Source organism: Staurois parvus, unplaced genomic scaffold, assembly GCF_062004578.1.
Source record: "Staurois parvus isolate SC_StPar_1 unplaced genomic scaffold, SC_StPar_1.0 ptg000440l, whole genome shotgun sequence".
NCBI classification, from domain to species: domain Eukaryota; kingdom Metazoa; phylum Chordata; class Amphibia; order Anura; family Ranidae; genus Staurois; species Staurois parvus.
The window spans coordinates 1,006,905-1,030,084 of record NW_028318236.1 but is presented as its reverse complement, the minus strand read 5'-3'; the positions used below and the strand labels follow the sequence as shown (position 1 = coordinate 1,030,084).

At 39.9% G+C, this 23,180-nt stretch overlaps 1 protein-coding gene and 1 long non-coding RNA gene across 2 annotated transcripts in view; one reads left to right on the top strand and one right to left on the bottom strand.

Moving 5' to 3' along the window:
• The window catches only part of LOC149454008 (contactin-5-like), a gene marked incomplete at its 3' end in the record, with an annotated part of 1,251,777 nt that overhangs the window by 284,886 nt on the left and 943,711 nt on the right, over positions 1–23,180 (top strand). The window lies entirely within an intron of this gene.
• On the bottom strand, positions 1,103–21,646 carry LOC149454009 (uncharacterized). Its single transcript, XR_016314392.1, has 3 exons — positions 21,539–21,646; positions 15,778–15,943; positions 1,103–1,418 (listed from the first exon to the last, which is right to left on the bottom strand). It is a non-coding gene; the product is annotated as an uncharacterized LOC149454009 (long non-coding RNA).

Below are 23,180 nucleotides of genomic sequence, written 5' to 3'. Positions count from 1 at the left end.
AACAAGTCTGAAATGAAAAGACAGTGAGACCATATTGTAGGTCCAGTGACTTTTCCTGGAAACAGTTTTTTTAGCACAGGAGTGCATACAGAGAATGTCTTGGCAGTCAATACTCCAATCTTCATCAGGGTGTCAAACCGAGATAACATTCTCTATATGCATTTATGTCTTGGATCTCTCCACTTGGTTTATATGCAACCTCACAGTCTATTCATTGCTGGACTATTAGCCATTAGTGGAGTAGATACAGTTTGAGAGCACTCTACCCTACAGCTCTGAGTGAGTTCTACACTGTGTTATACCATTTAGCTTTCATTTATCTATCCTCACGTACAGTCTGGTGTTACCTCCTAATTTTGTTTTTTTAATGTTCATCCTACGACTAGTACTCAATTATATCTTCAAAGAGTTTTTTTCCAAGTGTGTAGAACAAGGTGTAACACCCAGTGCTAGGCTTGTTCTGTGTAAAAAAAAAAAAAAAAAAAAAAAGTGCAGTGATTGTCTGAAAAAAAATCCAACTGGGTTGAATATCTGTTCCTCATGAGTCCTCATGGCTCATTCACACCATGTTGCAGAGACGTTGGTTTTTCTGCACATGTTTCTATAAGGGCACAACAAAATCAATTGTTCTTTATGTTCCCTGTTCACACTACAACACTGGTATCACCTGCAGATTTTTTCTGTGCAGGAATCTGCAACGTGTATAAAACTCATTGCAGTGCACATAAAAACTGATGCATCTGTGAAATCTGTGCATCAGTTTCCATCAGTTATTCTGCATGTATGGTGTGAACAAGGCCTCACTGTTTGCCACTATCTATATATGTAGAGATTGTCAACCAGTAAGGCTGTGTTTGTCATAAAGTGTGCTGCATTCACAATGTGAATGGTAAAAGATGTTCCACCCTGATGACATTGGCCAAGTAATACAGATTGAAAACAGACTTTGTACTAAAATATCAAAGTCCAATTATTTAGTGTGGACTGCTCCCATCTTGGTATAAAAGCTGCATTTGACTGCAAAAACCTATGGTGGGGGGAATTGGATAGTATACTTACCTTTCCGCTCGTGGTGCCTAGGCAAAGATGGCGTCATCATCGTTCTGACAAGATCCAGAGGAATGGTATACTTTCTCATGGTAAACTGTATAGGTAGCCCAAATCTCATGAAGAGATGATCCTGTGCTGTGCTGCAGCATCGTCTTGTGAGATTTGGAGTGCTCGCCATCTCCTTTTTTTCCAAAGTACAGTGCTGTCTAGGGGTGTGTTTCTTGGACACTGTAACCACACTTCCTCGTCCAGGCCTACAAGCTGACCATGCCTGGGATGTAATGAGGTCATCACACAAGGTTGTAGCCCTTTGGGGACAATGCTGCTGCTGGATTAAGGCATGAAGTGATAGTCTCTTTCATATGAACCTGAAAAAGAAAGGTATTACCTTAGTTTTCATCTTCTTAGATTTGGCATAGTCAATTTGAGTGCAGGAGTTTCTGTATCAAGAATTTCAACATAAAATTTTTTTAAAACCAACCAGCATTTTCTTTGTGTTACTATGGGGTTTATTTACTAAACCTGGAAAGTACAAAGTCAGGCTCACTTCTGCATAGAAACCAATCAGCTTCCAGGTTTCATTGCCAAAGCTTAATTGAACAAGCTGAGGTTAGAAGCTGATTGGTTTCTATGCAAAAGTGAGCCTGACTTTGCACTCTCCAGGTTTAGTAAATAAACCCCTATGTGTCTTACATGTAACATTAATCTCTATGGACTACGTACTTGTTGGAAAACAAACCAAAAAGGAAAGAAACAGGATTTTCTCTAAACTCACCTACCTACCGTAATACATATGATGAACTGTGAACCCAAAATTTAGCCTTTTACCTAAGCTCAACCTTTACCTTACCCATCCTTACCATCCTCCAAGCCCCTTGCTAGGGCAAAACTTTCCAGAGAGGAGGAGACTGGCATTGTTGCATGCATTGCTTTAACCAATAAAATTATTTGAATGGCAAAATGACCGTGGATGACCTTCTTGACTTTATAACTTTTATTTCACTAAGATTCAAAACTTAATTGTGAATAGTGGAGTGTTGACAGGTGTAACCTGACCAAAGGTCAAGGCGGTAGTAAATGGTTATGTTGAAGGTATGGCAAAACACTACAGCAATGGAACTTGGAAATATTGGACTTTTAATGTCATTTTTCTGTACTATATTTAACTTAAATATTCATTTTTGCTTACATTCTTAAATAGAGCTGATTATGTATAATGCTATTATTGTGTTCTTAAAGACCGACAATTAGGCTCTGTAGGAACTATAAGTGTTGATTACTGGAAAAGGAACAAAGAATGAATTCCCTAATGAATAAATCAGGATAAAAGGAGATTTATAGTGTCTATTGTGATCTGGTTGGCATCCATGGAAGTTAATTGGTAGCTTGGTGGGTTGAAACTTAAGTGATTAATTAAGAATAATTGCATTTCTATAACGTTAGCCGTTGACATAGAATATAGAGGATCTCATATGCTTAAGGGGATTTCTTTATTCTATTTTCTTTTTCTATGTTCTATGCAATTTTGAATCATTGTGGTTGAAATCTTAGAAGAACTGTACATAGTCTAGTATGCATATGTGATTAACCAAGAGAAAACAAACACTGGGATCTACAAAAGTACAAGATGCCGGGCTGCCATAGTAAAATGAATAATTCAAGTCTGGATTTAATATACATTATGGTTTAATAATCAATTTCTGTCTAATAGGTTTGGACCTTTTATCAGGAATAATGCCCTGTACTCACGATAAGAAAATCGTCCGAAAAATTTTGCGTAACCACTGATCGAACGATTTTCTTTTCGTTGATGAGCAGGATGTTTTAACCGATAATGATATTGTGAACGAAGAAAAAATCTGGTTGAACAACAGGGAAAAATGTTTTTCTATGCGGTGGTATGAAGGTCGTACGAAAAAAATCTATCAAGCGCTATCACGTATGAGCAGAAACAGATAACTCGGATGTTTATGTCCAAGGAATCTTCATAAACACGAACGAAAAATCCAAATGTTAAAAGTAGATTGGCTTAATGAGATAATGAAACCGGAATTCTGCATATTATATTTTATGGGAAACTCATACAAATGAGCGCAGAGAGGCCACTCCAGGTGGAAATATGTGAACAGTTAATCATGAGCTCACCACTGCTGCCTTGTTAATCATTTGCATGATGAAGAGAACTGGAAAAAATAGGCGCTGTGGAAAATGCTCTCAGACAAGCACCTTAGTGAAGGTGCATCTTTATTGGGTGAGACAAAGTAGCAAATATAATAAAACTGACCAGCCTGAAGTGGACAGTTTGACTCCAATGGACGGCCTGTCCGCTCTGAGGGGAGCTGAGATCAGAGAATGCTACTGTCGGCTTCAAATCACATGGTGTCAGCGTACCAGCGTCCTGGATGGTGTCACCATGGCAAGCGAAGGCAGTGTCTGGTGTTGGCTTCAGCTGGGAGCATATGTAGGGTTACCAAGACGACATGTTTCACGCAGTTGCGCTTTGTCGAGTCCCACCCAGGACGCTGGCATCTACAAATGGCGGTATACATGTATATACCAGATTTTTTTTTTTTTACAGTAATGGCGATGATCAGCAACTTATGGCTGGACTGCGGATCTGCCGTGGGCACTCTGACACTAACTGACACTGGGTGGGAACTGACTGTCAGTGATATCCCCAGTGACAATAATACAGTGATCAGTGCTAATAAATAGCACTGACACTGTACTAATGGCACTGGGCAGGAAGGGGTTAATATCTGGGGCGATCAAAGGGTTGAAAAATGGCAATCAAGGGGTTAGTGTGTATCTATTGTTCAAATGTACTGCTTTTACTGACGTGTGATGTGAAATGAAAAGATTCCAGGGAGAGAAGATCCAGCTAGATCCTGTGCTTGTATTTACAAGTACAGGCACATCTCTGCTTCTGTAGAGATGGCCCTGTAGTTGCTGCCCGTCCACATTACACTGCAGACGGGCGGTCTTTAACCCCTTCACACCAGCGCCTCCTGGCCCTTTAAGAGTTTCAGAAGCCAGGAGGCGGGGTTTAGGGTCATGTGACTGCCGTGACGGCAGTCACATGATTGGGAAAGGTCCCGATCGAAAGAGGAGATCGGGACCTTTCCGTGAGTACTGGACATGTGTGCTGGGAGCGCGCAGGGCGCGCGTTCTTGGCACATATGTCCTTTTTTAATATAACGCAAATTTGCGGCCGCTCGGCATCTAGGCCCAGACACCGGGAGGCCGCACATTTGCGTTTGGCCGGTGTGAAGAGGTTAAGTGGTTAGACCATAACTAAATCTAAGAAGATAATTGTAATATATTGCAGCTTACAGTCTAACATGCGGTGGCTGCATTCCTTTTCTCTTTTAGTCTAAGTATATCTTCAGCAAGTATAGAGCACACCTTGCCAGAAATGCCGTGTCCTTGTCACTTCCTGTGAGATGAAATGATATCACAAACAATGTTGTCTTTTTTCTGTAAACCAATAACTCCTCTATCCCCTATGTAATTGAGATGAACAAAGGCAGACATATTTAAGTCCAACCTGGATGACAACCATGGCTTCCTCCATAGATGTAGTGGAGTGGAGGAGTGTAGCCATTCTAGGACAGAAAGTGACATTTTCAGGATTACCTTGTTAAAATAAAAGAAAAAAAAGCCTAAAAAAGAGAAATAATGTATCCATCACATCTAAGGACTTTGTTGCGATATATTACATTTTTATTCTTGGGTTTGGATACACTTTATAGGTATTCTCTTCGATTCCATGCATGGTGTTTTATAATACAATATAATATCATTCAAGTTGAACTAATAAAATTGATATGACTTTGTCATTACAGTACATCTTCTTGACAAATTTGTTATTGGAAGGATTGGGGAAATACTACTTGTTTTTGTTGATGCTTCTATGGTCTTTTAAAGCATTTGCTGTGCCCAGTAGAAAATAATTACATTTTGCTTGCTGACATGGCATTAGTGTAGATACGTTTGTTTACTGGTATCTACAGTTGTCTAGGGAATGTTCACACTGACGCAATAATTCTGTGGGGAGCGTTTCTCATTTTTTTTTTCCCAGGTGAAAAACTGGACAGATTCTTAGCATTTTTGTTCCACATTATATATTAGTAATAAAGCATCTTTGTACACAGTTTGTTTTACACTTTCACAACGTAAATTTAGTAGGATCATGTGTGGTTTTTTTTTTATTCTTTGTTTATGACATTGTACATAGAAAAACATCTAGGCCTGTATGGCATTCTACTACACACATTGAAATAAAATGGAGGTGTAAAGGCAGACCATACTAACACATCGTTGTTACACATATTAATTACATTATAGGAATGGAAGACTGATAGATACAAAATATACAATGTCCAACCATATTCAAGAACAGCTGACTCCAAATGTGTAGTATAGTAATATGACCGACGTAACCAGAAGAGGAAATATAGCCACTGACTAATGGGTCACAATGTCCATAGTATTGTTCAAACCGATATGAACTTGGAAATGTAATGGAATATTGGAAAGGGTAGATCCCTTTAAGGAACCTAAAGAGGGGCAAACTTTTTGTCCAAAAGCAAGGGAGAATAAAAAGAAAAAAAAAGGTCAACTGCCAGTGTAGCAAGTAATGAATAAACCTCCAAGCAATTCTATTATTAGGCTGCAGCTAGAGGGGGCTCTAATGATTTGTAGTGTGACTTCCGGAGACTAACAACCAACAAGCTCACATTAAACTCGGAATGAGCAAGTAGGAAGCGTGTTTTTTTGTTCTCCTCTTGATACAGGTTAGTCACACTTGGTTTATGCCATATTTGTTCAGTTTTGTGTTTGTTCTTACATTCATTTTTCTGTTTAGTATCCTCTATGTTAGTAATGGTAACTCTCTAATACAAATTGATGTGTTTTTCCATGTGGCCTGCACTGCCACTATAAAGAAAGTATAATGTGATCCATTTCTGTTTAACACATTAAACTTGGAATGAGCAAGTGAGCAACATGTGTTTTCTGTTCCCCTCTTGATACAGATACTGCAGGCTGTATCTATGTCATAACTTGCACTCAAATCACCGATAATACTGTAATACCAACACCAGGTTGCTAGAGTCAAAGGTATCGAGTACCAGTAAACAACAGATCATGAAGGATCCCACGAAGGATCAGTGTATTGTACTTTATAGATTATGTGTTTTAAGTAAAGCATAGAAATTGCTTTCTTTTCTGCATGCTCAGGTTTTATCAGTATCCTCAGGTTTTATCAACATGGACCTTTCAGTAAATTTACAAATCTGCATGAATATATTATTGGCATATCACAGTATAAAGCAATAGTATAATTTTTTGAAAAAGCTTTATTTTTAATCATTAAAATGCAGGCCATATTTTCCAATTAGTTACATTGCCTAGGCTCAGATGAGATCATCAGTCTACTGCAGGCAAGAGAAGCATTTCCTCAGTCTCCTCTCCTATAGTGATTAGAAGGCCACATTATAACTTTGTAGCAAGTCTCAAGGTGAGAGGCCGCAGCAGGAAGCTGATCTGTGTCACATTTTTGTGAACACAGCCAAGAACTGCACAGGTACAACAATTTGCAGGACAAGCAGCACAGGAAATAATTGCTATATTAGCATTCTATATTAAATGATTATTTGTAAAAAAGATTTTTATAGCAAATGATATAATATATCAGTATATAAACTTGTGTACATCAAAGATGTAAGATAAAACACCATAAAAATTATTTTACTTAAAGTGTCAGTTGGGAACAGATGAGGCTTTGTATTACACATTCGAATTATAGTGGTTTTGTTTAAGAATGAGGACTTTTCTATGCTACTGGCACATAAAACAACAGTTTTGTAAGTGGGCATTGAAACTATGACCGCCATACATTGATCACAATCACAAGCCTACATGCTGCCTGAGGCTTGCAGGCCTATAGATATCTGCTCTAATGAAAAAAACTTTTTCTGGACCTCAAGAGCTCATGTCTATTAATAGGTTAGACATATTAAAGCAACCTAAAGTATCTCCCGTTTACACTATGAGGGGGCAACTTACTGGGGTATGAAAACCAAATAATTGTATTCACCCTTCAAAAAGAATTCTATGGGGTGTCATTATAAAAACATTGCAGAACAATCCATCCAGTGAAAGTGCATTCACATTCATTCTTTGTCTTGAGAACGCCCTGTGGGTGGGGCGAAACGCGTTGACGTACTTCCGGTTGGTCCCCCGAACGTCCGACGTCATTTCCGGTGAGTGGAACGCACGCCGAGGGATGAGTTCCAGGCAGCCATTTTTGACTAGTGAAGAAATTTTGTTCGTTATGGAGGCTGTCATCCTGCTGTACACAAGGCTGTGAGTTCCTAGGAGCTGTGGAAATTCGTTCTGCTATTCAAAAATTCGTTTGATGTCCTTAAATAAATGCTGGTTTTTATCCTATGAAATGTGAGTGGTTTGGCTTGAATTAATTAAAAAAGGGGTATAACAGTATTACACTATTTGTTTTTTTCTCCTTTTTGGAACTTGGTGATCTGGCGAGAAGACGAGTGGAGAAATACCCATAGATCTGAGGTGGAAAATAGGAGTCCTCAAAGGGGGTCCAGGAGCCCTAAATAATCCTGAAAGGTGTTTTACTCACCATTATCTGGTGAGTGCGGTTTATGTTGGTTTCGGCACTGGTGGATGGTGGAAGAATTATTTGAAGCACTGAAGTTTATTTTTTAGAAAGTTTTTTTAGATCACTGGACTTTTGATTTATGAAAAAAAAATATATATATTTTTAGTTTTTATATGTCACGGGATTGTGGTCACTTACCTTTATCACTGGACTTTAAAGATTATTTATAAAATAATAATTTTATATTCACTTATTTAACATTTGTGTTTTGCGCTGGTTTATATTGGAATATTTGTTTTGGTTTATATACCTATGCACAGCAGCATTTCACTTATAACTGTTTGTTAATAGATTGGTCCTGGGCGCTGTGTGTTTTTTTGATTTAAATTCTTTGTGATTGGCACAACCACCCCCCCTCAAATGTTATTAGACTGTTTCCTGTGCTGAAAAAAATGTTTATTATTGATTTAAATGGAAAATATAAAATATGGCCACTAGAGGGTGCTTATATCCCAGAATTTGGTGCTTAGCGCCATCTAGTAGCCATATAAGGCATTTTCCATTTTAAACAAATTAACATTTATTTTGGTTTTACCCTTCCTGCAACCTCCATTACCTGTTGATCACACCAGAGCTATGTCACTTTCTTCCAGAGAGTGACAACGTTCTAATGGCTTTTATGAAATTATGGCAGCATTGTCACCCTCATGCTGGCAATGGCCAAGTGGGTTACAGTGGGATGTGCTGACTCAGGCGGGATGGTGTGACCAAAAGCATTGTTGTCCTTGGTAGGTGAATTATTAGCTTGTCTATTAGTGTCTGGCCATGCTTGGCCCTTTTGACACCCATGTCCTGCATAATACACACTCCTCTCCTTCTCTAGCATTGCTCATCGCCTGCTAAATAAACAACGCCTATGCAAATTTCCATTGGGGTCAAGCTACGGAATGCCGGAAAGGGAGGCGTGCTGTTTTGTATCTCTCACAGAGAGATACAAAACAGCATGTCCATGCTAACAGGGGAGAGACCTGTGTGCTGTTTTATTTGAGACATGCTGCTTTGTATCTCTCTGATGTGCCTGAGGTGATACACAGTGAACAAATCCTCCTACATTAGTTATACCTGTTTATCTGCAGTCTTCTCTTTTCTACATCTGTTTGCAGTGCAGAATTTATACAGCTTGCCTGAGCTTCCAGAAAGCAGAGCTGAGGCTGTCAATTACAGGCTGTGTGCTGGCACTCCCTCCCCATCACAATTTTTCTCTTAGTGTCAGGAAAACGTGTCAGAAGTGACAATGCAGATAGCAGACAAATGAGGCAGCAGACAGAAATGACACTTGGTGCTCTGGATATGATTTGTTCACAATTCATGTCAGAGGTTAAAACCAATTTAAAGTGGAACTCCACCTAAAAGGGGAAGTTCTGCTTTAAAGACTGGTCTCCTGCTCCCCGTTAAGGATTGGCACCTTTGGGGAATGGGGGTAATTGACAGGTACCCGCTCCCACTTCCTCTGCGATCACCTAGGTGATCGGAAGTGGAAATTGTCCTCCTACCCTCCGTTCCCGTAGTCTTCTGGGACATGTGACAGGTCCCAGAAGATGACGGGCCATTCACAAAGTGCAGTGCTACTCGTGCATGCGCAGTGGGCACCCGGCTGTGAAGCCGCAAGCTTTCACAGCCGGGTACTAAAACTGAAGATGCCGGTGCCTGGAACACCGGATGGCCTGCGGGGAGGACACCGCGGGATCGAAGGACAGGTGAGAGGCTGTATTTATAAAAGTCAGCAGCTACAGTTTTTGTAGCTGCTGACTTTTATTTTTTTTTCACAGTGGGAGTGGAGCTCCACTTTAAGGGCATGTACATTGAGGGATGTATGCTCTGAGCTTAGAGTTTCAGCATTCGGGGCACACATCCATTAATGCATAAGACTTTAGCTGCGACTATCGCTAAGGACAGCGTCCAGCCTGTACAGCCGAGGTGTATTTCAGACTGCCATTGATTTTGGCAGGCTGTGCATTGCACCTGTGCCTCCCTTGTGCCCAAAAAGCCCAGATTTTCACATTCTAAGGGCCAAACCGCCTGCATGCATGAGTCCTAAGAATCCACATTGTAAACTATAGACCAGCATGGTGTCCAAAAATACAAGTGCATTCCTCTTCATGTAAGTACTTGGATAACTCTATACTGCGACATCTCCCGGAACTATAACACGCTCTGTTCAATCTATAAAACTTCCATCTCCATTCTTTGTGCTTAGTACTGAAACGTGCCAGCTATCATTCACTTGAGAAGCTGCCCATGTGTTACTGTGTTGAAGCAGATGGCTCTTTAGTTGTACATTTTTTGCCCTATAATGTTCGTCAACTTATTCCTTGATTGCAAGGCCAAAAATGTCAGAATTAAAATGTACAGCGTAATAAAACATCTGTTCAGTTCCCTCCACTGAGTTCTTCTTTAATAATATATTAATTAACTGCCGTTAGTACCAGACCGACATCTTGTCGTGGAAACTGTTAAGTAGATTCTTGGAATTAATCAGTGGTTAACCTGTTGTGGGATGTAAAGCTTACTGATTTCACGAGTACGGGAATATGCAGTTCTTCAGTTAATTTCAGCCAGTGTATTAAACCTGGCATGTGGCTGGATTGGATAGGTTTCTGATGGGGTGATATATTTGCCAGCTGTCCCTGTATTCTAGAGACCCTTGCAGGTGTTCAGAATTTTTAAAAGGTTATGTTTCTCAAAGCAAATGTCCTTTATTTTCTCTATTTACCTACTGAATCAATGCAAGCAATCACTTTTCAGAGGGAGGAATAGCAGTGGCTGGCAGGCATTCAGGAGGTGCCTGATCCCCCTTTTTTTTAGTTACCAAATTAAAATTTTACATTGCAGGACTGATGTGCAACTGCAAGCCAGAGCTGGACAGAGCCGTAGAAAGTCCTTAACCCATCAACAGGACCGGTATCTGCTCCTTTGTGCGAGGAGGAACAGGATGAGCACTGCCAGAGCCCTACAAAATGACCTCCAGAAGGCCATTGATGTGAATGTCTCTGACCATACAATCAGAAACAGACTTCATTAGGGTGGCCTAGTCCTCTAGCGGGCCTTGTGCCCTGAGAAAGGGTCTGGAGAAGCCATGGAGAATGTTATCCTGCCTGTAACATCGTTCAGCATTACCATTTTGGTGGTGGGTCAATGATGGTCTGGGGAGGCATATCTCTACAGGCCTCACAGACCTCTACATGCTAGACAATGGCACGCTGACTGCCATTAGGTATCAGGATGAAATCCTTGGACCCATTGTCAAACCCTACTCTGGTGGAGTTGGTCCTGGGTTCCTCCTGGTGCATGATGCCCGGCATCATATGGCGAGAGTATGCTGGCAGTTCCTTGAGGATGAAGGAATTGATACCATTGAATGCCCCTCACACTCACCTGACCTAAATCCAATAGAACACCTCTGAAATATTATGTTTTGGTCCCTCCAGTCCAGCCACCAGGTTGCACCTCAGACTGTCCAGCAGCTCAGTGATGTCCTGGTCCAGATCTGGGAGGAAATACCCCAGGTTACCATTCGTCGTCTCATTATGAGCATACCCCGACGTGGTCAGGCATGCATACAAGCACGTGGGGGCCATACAAACTACTGAGCACCATTTTGAGTTGCTGCAATGAAATTTCAGCAAAATAGACTAGCCTGCTTTTCACTTTGATTTTCAAGGTGTCTTTGAATTCAGTCCTCTGTACGGTGATAATTTTGATTTCCATCAAACGATGGGGCATCCTTACGTTCCTAACACATTCCAATATCAGTATAGATAACGAGCATGATCTTTTTCTCCATTGAGATCTGATGTGTTTTCAAAGTGCGCCTTTATTTTTTTGAGCAGTGTAATATGCAACCAAATAATTATATTTACATTTTTAAAGGATCTTATAATTGAGTACGCTATATGCACACCTCCCAATGTTCTGACTTAGGAAACAACTTCCAGCACAATTTATTTAGGAAACGGGCACACCCCTGCCCCATCCTCAGTTATGCAAAACATTGAGAACGTTATACCCAGAATTGTTTTATTTCTTCCATTACTTAGAAAATGAGAACATTAAGTGATAGGATGAAGGTTTAGTGCAGAATAACACTTGTTGAATAGTACATTTTCATAGACATCTGTGTGGGATAGAAGGATTTTGTGACAGATTCTCCGATTGGGGAACTGTTGGATAGTATGTATATGTCTAAAGGTTTTTGGACACCTAATCATCAATCCTAAAATAAATTGTCTGGGCATGCTAATCTAAAGCCATGGTCATTAATAGCAATGTTGCTCCGCTCCTCCCCCTTTGCCACTATAACATCCTCCCCTCCTCTGAGAAGGATCTCAACAGGATTTTGGAGTGTATTTGAGGAATTTTTGCCCTTTTCTCCAAAGAAAATTTGTGAAGTCAGGCACAACTGAGAAAACACGGACCTGTCATTCCTTCATTTTGCTCTGATCAGCAGGGGATCAGCAGACAAATTCCCTGCTGATCTCAGTGGAGTCTGCCTTATGTGAAAGGGGCCTAAAACCCTCTACCCCAAAAAGTTGCCATTAAATTGGAAGTTTGGCACAATTTTCCAAAATATCTTTGTATGCTGTAACAATAACCGTACCCTTCACTGGAAACACTTGAACTCAATCCTTTATAAGGGTTTTCAGTTACTCTTGGTCAAACAGCGTAGGTGTGATGGTTGGGAGCCCCCAAACGTTTGGCTTTATAGTGTACATAGCTCTGCACAGCACTCCAAGATAACAATGTGTGCATTCACATGTGTAGATGCAAGGTCGAAGTAGGGCCTTGTCTAGAATAGGATAAACCTTGTCTATGCTTTTGGGTAAAGTGCTGTCCACAAGTACAGTATGTTGGGTTTAAACAAATACGGGTAGAGGATGGTGCATTGCAAAGTTCAGCCTATACCTATACCATGTTTTAATATCAGAAAATGCAGTTTATGGCAATCTATTTCACTAGACCTGTCACAAGCACCTAAAAGAAGTGTATTATTGCTTTGTTATTATTTATTTCTATTTTCTGTTTTAGCTGTTATTTATTCAGAAACTTTACCATTTGGGAGAGTTTGTAAGTTATCTCCGTCACTCCAGCTCATAAACCTGTGTGAACTCCCCTGTATGAATTACCTCCCTGGTCTCGGAATAAAACAAGATTTTCTTTACAGACTGTTTGGAGAACAGGCAGCATAGAGATCTCTGTGTCAGCAGCCTGATGAATTATGGGAATGTACCAGTCATGTGCAACAATCCCTTTTTGATTGAATGCTGCAGTCAGCGTTTGCTCCCACTGTTCACCTGCAATGATCAGAGCTCAGCATCCCACCAGCTGTTCCAGCGAAGATTTAATCCTGAGCTGAAAGTGAACGTGAGTTTTGTGTGTAAATAGAGGGTGGACGAAATAATCCAATCACCAGTATTATAGGAAAGGTTTTCTTGTTAACAATCCATGTTTAAAAACAATGACCGTAAATATCATGGCTGACACATTGTACCTTATTGAGACAGGGAGCAACCCCCCCCCCCCCGAAGGGTACAGCTGATTAGTTGTTCCCCAAATTGTTACCTTTCAGGAAAGGTATTGTGGGGGTATTGTGGCTTTCAAGTAGTGTGTATATATATGTATATATATATATATATATATATACCTTAATTCCCATTGTAATTAAAACGTAATTAATCCTCCCCCTTTGGGGGCCTCACTGTACTCTTTCTATGACTGTAAAGCCCATCTTGGGGAATTTTGATTTTGCATTTATGATAACACAAATGCAATCCAATGGGGGAATTCAGATTACCAAACTGCATCGCATGTGTGTGTGGTTACAGATCTGCTTCCAAAATTGTCTTTTGGTCTTTCCAATATTGAAGGAGTCACACTCGAATGAGAATATGTATATCTCCCTCTCCCCCCTTATTAATCTCCAGCCCCTGAGGAAGAGCTTTGCTTGAAATGCGTCGGACAGTTCCTACACATTACAGGATATATTCTACATATGAGGACTTTTTTTAGTGAATGTGGGAACCAGTGGGAGAAGAGTACTGTATAGGCAGTCATTGACAGTTGGGTACAATGTGTCAGCCATGAACTTTTGTGGTCAGTGTTTTTAAAAATAAACTGTTAACAAGAAAATGTTCTGGTTTTACAACAATTGGGTTCATGCCAAAAAATCCCACTATTTGAAAGTTGTTTTATGGTATAATTAAGTCTCAGGGATGTTGATATTATAGCCACCTACCACTTCATATACAATATATTGCCAAAAATATTGGGACACCTGCCTTTACACACACACATCAACTTTAATGGCATTCCAGTCTTAGTCCATTGGTGTTCTGTTGGGTTGAGGTCAGGACTCTGCAAGCTAGTCATGTTCCTCCACCCCAAACTCGCTCATCCATGTCTTTATGGACCTTGCTTTGTGCACTGGTATAGCATGGCATGTTGGAACAAGAATGGGTCATCCCCTAACTGTTCCCACAAAGTTGGAAGCATGAAATTGTCCAAAATGTCTTGGTATGCTGACTCCTTAAGAGTTCCCTTCACTGGAACTAAGGGGCCAAGCCCAACCCCTGAAAAACAATCCCTCATCCACCAAACTTTACACTTGACACAATGCAGTCAGGCAAGTTCCGTTCTCTTGGCAACAACCAAACCCAGCACGTCCATCAGATTGCCAGACAGAGAAGTGTGATTCTTCAATCCAACGAACACATCTCCACTGCTCTAGAGTCCAGTGGCAGCGTGCTTTACACCACTGCATCCGACTCTTTGCATTGCACTTAGTGATGTAAGGCTTAGATGTAGCTGCTCAGCAATGGAAACCCATTCCATGATGCTTTCTCTGCACTGTTGTTGTGCTAAACTGAAGACCACTCAAAGTTTGGAGGTCTTTAGCTGTTGACTCTGCAGACAGTTGGCGACTTCTGCGTGTGTGCTTTAGCATGCGCTGACCCTGCTCTGTCATTTTACGTGGCCTAACACTTTGTGGATGAGTCACTGTTGTTCCCACTTGCCTCCACTTTGTTGTAATAACACTAACATACCACTGACAGTTGACTAACAGTTGACCGTGGAATATTCAGTAGCAAGGAAATTGGATGGACAGGTGGCAACCTATCACGGTACCACGCTTGAATTCACTGAGCTCCTGAGAGCGACCCATTCTTTCACAAATGTTTGTAGAAGCAGTCTGCATGCCTAGGTGCTTGTTTTTATACACCTGAGGCCATGGAGGTGACTGGAACACCTGAATCCTATGATTTGGCGCTATACAAGTACCTGTAATAAATAAATAGATAAAATTTGTAGGGGTGTCCCAATACTTTTGGCAATATAGTGTATCTCTAAAGACCAGTATTGTAGGGCTCCCTCCCTCCTCTATGCCCACTAATTGGCTAACCACAATGAGGGTGGGCTTTTACATTATGGTTGATGGAGGCTTCACCTCCCTGTTATTCTAAGACACAGGTTAGATGGGGTGTGACACAGCCTGTGACTGGCAGAAATTCACCCACACCATGTTAATGCCAAAAATAATATCAATTTGATTTCAAATATATATTTGTATGATTTAAAACAGTTTATTGATAATAATTATTTATTTTTACTCTGTATCCTAAAGGCTGTTTTTTTTAGCATGTGACCAGCAGTAGAGGACTAGAAACTCCTCCTCCTTATGCCTCCTCCCACAGGCAGACTGGGAAAGCACTGGGTCATGTGGCAGCTGTAGATCAATTTGGAAAGAAGATACTTAATTTTTTTTATTGAAATAAAGGCAATGCCATCCTCCACATACAGAAAGAGAAAAGGCACTGTAAATTAAACAGTGTGTGTTTAGTATCACATTAAGATGCACTATATTATGTGTTTGATTTGGGGTTTGGACACCCTTTAATCGATGCTTTTCATCTGGCATTGATTCGAAAGAAGCAGGATTCCTAAATAAATAGCAAGTAAATGTGAGACACATTACCCTGTAACCATATGGACTAGCGAAGTGTACGCATTTTATGATTTATTTTTCTAAATCCGTAACTTGCCTGAGAAATTTTTCAGCAAGATGTTGTGTGTTTGACCTCCCATGGAGCTGTATCCATTGAAAGATCCTCCAAATACTGTAAGACTGGCAGAGCTTGATATGTCTGCTCTAGGTTGCCTTCCCTGCTGTGTATATCCTCTGCGTAGCCCGCTATGATGACTCGGAGGCTAGAAAAGGAGGAGGATGGAAATAGGATTACATACAAACAGCAAGAGAAATAGAACCTAACATATAAATAGCCACAGGGAGCTTGAGCACATTCAGGAATATTGTATTATAAATTATTCCGTGTTAATACATTTTTAAAATTAGGAGGATCACAAAGTGAACTTGAGCAAGGCTGCAAGACTAGAAATCTTTGTGACAACATTTTCTGGAGTGAATCATACATTTCTAAAATTGATGAAGCGAATAATATACTGGGTTTATTTTCAGGTAGCAATCAGGAGCGGAACAATATGCAATGTCCTGACAAGGACCAGTGGAGTAATCATCATGATGTTCCTGGTTCTTCAACCAACATATTAACAATAACAACATATTTAAAATATTCAGTAAATCAGTAGGTTCTCAAATATGATTCAGACTGTTCTGTTCCTCCAAAGTCTTTTAAAGTTAACCTGTCACTATCCTGTATAGTTCAAGTTGAGTGTACAAATTCCTCAGTAAAGGTTACGTTTGCTGAAAACTGTATGTTCAAAGGTTAGTCCAGAAAAACAGGCAAGCAAGCAAATTTCCCATTTAACTGTACAAGCCAAGTTTGGCCCCACCATTCCCACCTTCTGAGGCACCCTATTGGTTCAATAAAGTAACGAGCAGTTTCACTGGCCAATAGGTATGTTTTAGATGGTGGAAATAGTTTTTTTTTTTTAATTTATAATTGTACTTGGTTGATACATGGTTCTACAAGATCAGTTCTCTATTTACTCCTGATGTAGTTACTTACTTTCAATGCAGATATTGTTAAAGTAAAGTTCCAGGCATCACTTGACTAACTTTAAAAATGCTCCATCCCCTCACCTATTCTGATTAACCTGTGTAAGAAAGAGCTGTATATTTACCTATTTTCATGCCGCTCTGGTCTGGTCATGTAATCCGGCTCCCCTGTGTCAGCCAATGCCGATGCAGGGGAGAGAAGGGAACACCGACAATGGTTGGGTCATTGAAGCCTGTGGGTGACATTATGCTACCAGACAGTTCCAGCAGTTGTCAGAGCGCCTTCTGCTCTGCAGCGAGCGTTGGCCAACACGGGGCATGTAACCAGAGCAGCCAGAAAATAGATAATTATACAGCTCTTTCTTACATTGGTTAATCAGAATAAATTTTAGGAGGGGGAAGGGAGTGTTTTTAAGATTAGTTAGGGGGTGTCTGGAATTCCAATTTGCCTGTTCATATGATTCATAAGAACAAAACACACCCGGTATGTGTTTAGACGTAAATGCTCCTTTGGCTCTTGATTGGCTGGAAGGAGAGAACAGATGAACATGTATAATCTAAGCAATAGCTGGGCATGCTTTCAGACACTTCATCACACTTAGTGAGGCCATTTAAATGGGCTGCTTTGATGCAACCATGCTCAATGCTACACTATAAATCTAGCCGAATACTCATGTGATGCTATATGGAACATATAAAGGATGATTCTGCTAAAAGTACATTTATACCCAAGTATATTTTAGTGGATGCAGGAGTGTATTGAAAAACAAATAGGTCACTGGCAAAAAGCAGCTAGGATAAAGGGTTCTCAGCCTCTCGTGATCTTACTTAGTTTATTCCTCCCTCGCCTGGCAGGAAAGCTCTCCTCCTGTAGGAGATATGGGTGGGCCCTCAGTTTCCTCACATACACAGCAGGACATGTGGACCTGGATTGTGCTTGTGGATAAGGAGGACCCACCCTTATCATATATACATGTATGTGATAAATTCAGAGAACTGCAGGGAAGTTTGTCAATACAAAGAGGAGGAAGCCTGTGGAAACAATATATAAGATAGGTATTTAAAGTAGAACTATAGGCAAAACTTTTTTTTTTCATTTTGGATAGAGCAAGGGAGGGATTTTAACCCTTGTCAGATTTTTTTTGCCTTGTGTCCTATTGCGAAGATTTCCCTTCACTTCCTGTCCCATAGCCAAACAGGAAGTGAGAGAAAATCCCTGAAAATCAAGGGAATTCCTTGGGGACCCGCAGGTCACTAGAACTGGCGTCCTCATTGGAAGATTTTCCATCTATTACTTTTCTGGGCACAACCCAAAATTTGGGAAGTTTCATTTCAATGACAATGGTAAACAGGACAAATAAAGAGAGTGAATCTCCCTTACTGGGGCACAGGCAGCAGTAAAAACTGGGAAGCGTTCTAAAAGTTATACTTTCATTTTGTTCTTACCATCTTGACTAAACAAGCATTTAACCTTTACAGTAACTATTTTCCATAATACATATTTAAAGCTGAACTCTGGGCTAAAGAAAAGCTATCCCTTGCAGTGGGCCCACTGGAAAATAAATTGTGTACAACGAAAAAAAGTCACATGTAGAACATTGTATGGCATGAAGTTTAAAGTGTATGTTACCTCAACATTTTGTGTTCCTTGTTTCTGTGGCACTGTGTACTTGTATGAAAAAATATTTTGTTCCATTTGTATTGCTTTCTTTAATTGAAATACAATAACACAACCTGACCGTAGGCCATTGGCCAGACTTGTGCTGACAATCCCCCCTGCACACCTAATCACTGGAAAGATCAGTGCACTGCTCTCCCTCTGCCTCCTGCTGACACACCCCCTGCCCAAGTCTCCATTGGGAAAATAAGTGTACTGCTGTTTCTCTGCCTCCTGCTGACACACCCCCTGTCCATGTCTCCACTGGGAAGATCAGTGTACTGGTGTTTCTCTGCCTCCTGCTGACACACCCCCTGTCCAAGTCTCCACTGGGAAGATCAGTGTACTGCTGTTTCTCTGCCTCCTGCTGACACATCCCCTGCCCAAGTCTCCACTGGGAAGATCAGTGTACTGCTGTTTCTCTGCCTCCTGCTGACACACCCCCTGCCCAAGTCTCCACTGGGAAGATCAGTGTGCTGCGAAGATTAGTGTGCTGATGTTTCTCTGCCTCCTGCTGACACACTCCCTGCCCAAGCCATTATGGGTAAGATCAGTGTACTGCTGGTTCTCTGCCTCCTGCTGACACACCCCCTGCCCAAGTCCTCACTGGCAAGATCAGTGTACTGCTGTTTTTATTCTTTCTGCTGACATGCCCACCTGCAGTCTCCACCCACAGCTTTTTGAGCCCCTTATGTAGCTGCGAACATAGGTAAAAATTTTTTATTTATAATATACTGTATATAAACAGTTTTTTTTGCCTTGCATTTCTATTTTAAACTTAATGGGTTTTTTTTACGAGGTGAGGGTTCAGATAATCTTTAAATCCTTACTGAATATTCACATAGATGGCCTAAGCACACCTTGTTACTATAGCAGCGGTTTTTCACATTTTGATAGATCAAGGTCCCAGTTTCATATATCCATCATCACCCTGAGGAAACGAGCCACATCTCAAGCTGACCCAATTGTAGCTCAAACGCAATGATCTGTTTGTTTCCAGACCAATCCTGCATGGTTAGAATATCCATCTAAACATCAGTCTTACAGTCTGAAAAAGATTATGTGCCTTTGTGCATCCGCAGATAAGAAGAGAAATCTATAGATTAGTCTGGTAATGTTTTGTCCAGTGACAGTTATTAAAGCTGCTGGAAGAAAGCACAGAGCTTTTTTCTCTTCTCAGTGTACGTTAGTGTGTAACATCTTAAGGGTTTCTGGCTAGCTTACCTATCATACAGAGGGAGCTGTTGTGACAAATAGACATTGCAGACACATTATTGCCAACAGTCATTGGTTTTAAATATTTGTCCCCAGAAAATGGTATAACTGGAAATGTCACTGGTTTTCAAAATTAGCCGTGTCATAGAATCCCATTTCTTTTCTAGATGTCAAGTTCAATATTTGTCTCTTAAATTTAGGAGCTTTTAAAACTATTTACAGTATGTTGAAACAGCATTTTGAAGCTGAAGATATAAAAATACTATTTTACGCAGTTAGGAATTTTTATTCATATAGAAACAGAAAAGTGATAGCAGAAAAAAAGGATCATTGAGTCTGCCTTTGTTTTTTTTTTTATTAACTTTTTGTCTAAATCCGTATCCAAACTTTCTAAAGAAATGGCCAGTTTACTGTCCTCCAGACTTTGGGTGGGCTGGACTGTGCCCAGTGGGAGTTAACAATGCCCAATCTTTGGCATTAGGGGGAGCAATAGTTGTTGTCAGTGGAAGGAATTATGCCCCATTGCTGGTCTTAGTGAAAGGAATAGTGCCCCCTTGTTGTGTCAATGGCAGGAATTATGCCCCATTGTTGGTGTCAGTGGCAGGAATAATGCCGTAAGGGCCAGATAAAGGCAAGCAAAGGGCCAAATCCAGCCATAGGGCCACAGTTTGTAGACCACTGGTCTAAATCTATGTTTGTCCCAAGCATGGTTGAATCCACTTACTGTTGACTGGCTCATTACCCCTGCTTGAAGTCTATTCCAAACATAAAGTACTCTTTCGATAGTATGAGGTCATGTCTCCGTGTTCTTGATCTTGGTTTCATATTAAAAATACTGCCCTCCTGAACTATATTCACCTCCTTGATGTATTTAAGTTTCAGCCATGTCTCCCCTTTTCCCTTCTTTCCTTCAGGTTGTACATATTAAATTCCTGAAGCCTCTCCTGACCACATTATTGACTGTCTGGATATTGGCTTCCTGTAAACTTCTGCAGATTATGCCAAAGAATTGAAAAGATGGGAGCACCACACTAGTTCACACAGTCAATAAAAAGTTATATTCTGCTACAAAGGACAACACATTTCCAGGGCTGAATGGGAATATCCTCCTACGCTTGGTATGGGTGAGTCCCTATCCTAACAGCTGCTATCACTCTGCCTTAACCAATAGGTGAAAAAGTAACAAACACAAAATTAGTGAAGCGCTAAAACGAATCCCTAAATACGCACACAGTGCATATAATATTAAATGAAAACCATATCTCATAAATAAAATATATCCGTGACATAAAAAAATATATCAATAGAAAACCAAATAAAACCTTTTCTATGCCCCTAAATTATTTCTTTAAATCAAACATTGATAACAAATAGAAAATCCATGATAATAAGAATAAACAGTGATGAAAAAATATATATTAAAAAAAAAAAAAAAAAAAAAAAACTGTGTTAATAAATATATATGTATATATATATATATGTGATAATAACAATAATAAATGTGACACCTAACAGAATAAAGGCATATAAATGGTGAATCTCAATCAAATACGTGATTATTGTGAAAAAACCATATATTAAGCTATTACATAAAAAAATCCACTAAAACTTGTGATGTTTAAATATGAAAAAGTGTCCATAAATGAACAAACACAGTCCATGCAATAAGGTGAAAACGACACTCAGTGTTCTTCACTTCTAGTGCTCATGAAAAAGAAAGGGAAGAAATCCTCCAATGGCAGCAATGCCTGCTCACCTCCCCAACTCGACCCGCAAAGGGCCACAAGGCTATATCTCTCCTCCAGGTAATCCTTTGCTTCCAAGCAGCTCAGTAAGGAATCACAGGACCTCCTCTCCACCTCCTCTCAAACGTCATATAGGACACAAACAGAGCTTCCCATAGTGTAATACCATTTATTTCAGACACTCCATATAGCAAAAAGTTTCCACTCACATGCGTTTTGTTAGTAAAATGCAATCCTCCTCATTCCCTGGGTGCATTCACATGTACATAGGGAAACCAATATGGTCGCTGTGCTCGGACATCCGTCCCCACGTGACCGGAAATGATGTGTCTCTGGGCTGGGAAAAGCGTTCCGACGCGTTGCGTCACGTGCGTCGTGACTTCATCAGGGTACCGCCCCCCAGTGCCAAAATGTATTTATATAGGGAATGGTCAAATTACCATTCCCAATAGAAGGGCGGACTCCCGGCGGCCATTTTACCGGAGCCCATGAACCCGACCCAACTCGTGGGGGATAATCTAATCATACCTTCTCTCCTAGTAACCAGATGCAATCTCTACTATGGTATATATACCTTTGGGCAAAATACACTACATTAATATAAAAAATACATTGTTGTTTATTTAAAAAAACATTAAAAAACTTGCATATTAATCCACTTCATTTAGAAAATACATCTCCTTACTACTATCTAAAAATATCAGGGGAAAAAATGAATATATACATATGCCATCACTGTATATATTATAACGATCTACTATGGGAAAAAATCCAAAATAAGAGTGTATATATATATAAATATACACACACCTTACACTCATTTAATACCTAAAAACCAAATAATTTTATTATAAAAAATCTAAATATATATTAAAAATAAAAAATTAAAAAATTAAAAAATAATTAAAAAATCATTAAAACCATAAATCTATATAGACAGAAAGGGCCATCCATATCTACTCTATCTTCTCACTGAGAAACATAGAAAAAAGAAGAACACATTAGTGATCTATACCGATCAAAGGGATCCTATAACGGTTTTAATCCCATATAGGCATATATAATGTAATAAGAGATAATCCCACATATAAATAATAGTAATCATGTGAATATACCCATGGTCCGAGTTCACAAGAAACTTTCATAACTATATTTATAAATACCACAAAAAAACTAAAAACGATCTCTCTAACATACTAAATAACCTAACATATATAGACACAGTCATATTCCAAAATAATCTTATAATAGCCACTAATATACACTTCATGGCTACTTCCTAAGATAAACTAAAATAATTAAAAGTCACTAATAAAACAATTTAAATCAAAATCCACATTTAATCCATAGGGCACTTGCGTATGCATAATGTAGATCCATCGGGATTCTGCTTGGCTCAAGTTTGTTTTTGGCTTTGTGTTTGTTACATTTCCAGGGCTCAACACTCCACCTTCATCAGGTCTAAAATGAAGACCCTTAGGAAAATAATATAAAAAGTGAATATTGAGTATTAAATACAGTTCATATAGCAGCATAAAACACAGTTCATATACAATCTGATATTCTTACACAAATCTCAATTGAAACAACTGTCGAATTGTCAGTAGGATTATGAGATATGGAATGCGTACAACCAAAGGGGATAATCAAAATGGATTATGACAGTAATACAACACTGTGAGAAGGTTGGGCAGCAGTCAGAGCCAATCAGGATCTTCTGTATTGCACAGTGATGTCACACTGCTTGAGTGTGTTGGTCCTCAGTATCCAATCAGCAGGCTGATAAAGGTTGGAGACCAATCTGAATTACCTAACTGTAATGGAGAAAAATGAAGTTGCCGACCTAGCTAT